Genomic DNA, 1,620 nt, shown 5'->3' on the forward strand with positions numbered 1-1,620 from the left:
GTATGCAGTCACTGCTTTCATGCATTTTGCATCAACGCATAGGACAATAGTAGAGACTTAGGGATAAGCTCTATGGACATTTTACATTCAACACATGCGTCCTAGACTTAGAAGCATCGCATTTACATTGGGAAATGACTTGCTGTGCATGGTTATTACATGATCGCAAAGTTCGACGCATTCCCGAGTAACACTAGCTAAAGATCTTCTCAACCTATTCATCGCATACTCATTGAATCTATCAATGCAACTATCTTTCTCAAATCCACCGCCTTTATTTACTTCTTTTTTTTAATCAACGCAACAACACAACCACACTTTATTTATTTACTTGGTTACCACAAAGTCTTCATAAAAATCACTAACGCAACTATTTTCACAAATCCCTGTGTTCAACCCTCGACTTACCAGGAAACTCAGAGGAATTTTCACTTGAATTCCGCTGGGGAAACTTGAGTGCACAACGTAAATCCATCAACGCATATTATCCATATTTTTATTACATAAAATAAAACATCAAGTTTTCGGCACCGTTGCCAGGGACTTCAGCAAAATCGTTGTTAACCGTAATTTTTGTGATTTCTTTGCAGAACTCTCAATCTCTGGTGAACTATGACCCGGAGATTGAGAGAACATTTCAAGGGAGATTACGAGACCGCCAACAGCAACCAAAATACGATAAAGAAGAGATGGCGGAGTAGCCTGGAAGTGGAGCACCAAATAATAATAATGTTATGGCGAATCCGATTCTGTTGGCAAACGATCGCAATAGGCCCATTAGGGACTATGCATCGCCAAACCTCTATGATTTCTCTTTGGGAATCATGAGGCCTGCCCTCGACGGAAGTAGATTCGAGATGAAACCGGTGATGCTACAGATGATCCAGACTACAGGTCAATTCGGAGGAAGGCGTAGTGAGGACCCGCATGCCCACTCCGAAGTTTTATTGAAATCTACAATACTTTTGTGTTCCCGAACATCTTTGCTAAAGAAGTTCGACTAACGTTGTTCCCATTTTCTCTTTGTGATCAGGAAATGGGCTTATTCGCTCGAACCAGGAGAGATTACTTCTTGGGAGCAGGTAGTGGAGAAATTCATGAAAAAGTATTTTCCACCTACCGAGAACGTAAGACAAAGAAAGCATATTACTAATTTTGAACAAGATATGGACGAATTGCTCAGCGATGCTTGGTCGAGGTTTAAAGGGTTGGTCCGAGATTGTCCGCATAATGGGCTACCAAACTGCCTTTAAATGGAAATTTTCTATCACAGTTTGAATCTTGCTTCGCAGACCGCTGCCAATACAGCAGCCGCTGGTGGTCTGTTTGACAAAACTTACAAGGAGGCGAAGAATATTCTGGACCGCATCTCCAAGAACCATGAAGACTGAAGGGAGAGTGACCAGAGATTGAGACTCAAAGATTCCAACGCAAATAACGGTGCCATTGTTTCATTATAAAACCAAATGACCACAATGATGAATTTGATTCAAGGAATGGCGATCAGCAGCCCAACACTGCAAGGTGGGCAAATTAACGCAATAAGTTAAAACACTGCAAGGTGGGCGACTTGCGGTGATGGGTATGCAATGGAAGATTGCCCGCAAAATCCACAGTCTG

General features: G+C 42.0%; 1 non-coding gene across 1 annotated transcript; it reads right to left on the reverse strand.

The window, feature by feature from the left end:
* Nucleotides 1–1,130: 1,130 nt before the first annotated feature.
* Nucleotides 1,131–1,237, reverse strand: LOC120072370 (small nucleolar RNA R71). The gene has a single exon (XR_005480434.1). It is a non-coding gene; the product is annotated as a small nucleolar RNA R71 (small nucleolar RNA).
* Between the last annotated feature and the right edge of the window lie 383 nt (nt 1,238–1,620).

Source organism: Benincasa hispida, chromosome 2 (assembly GCF_027475165.1).
Source record: "Benincasa hispida cultivar pf3 chromosome 2, pf3_genome.v1.1, whole genome shotgun sequence".
In the NCBI taxonomy this organism is placed as follows: domain Eukaryota; kingdom Viridiplantae; phylum Streptophyta; class Magnoliopsida; order Cucurbitales; family Cucurbitaceae; genus Benincasa; species Benincasa hispida.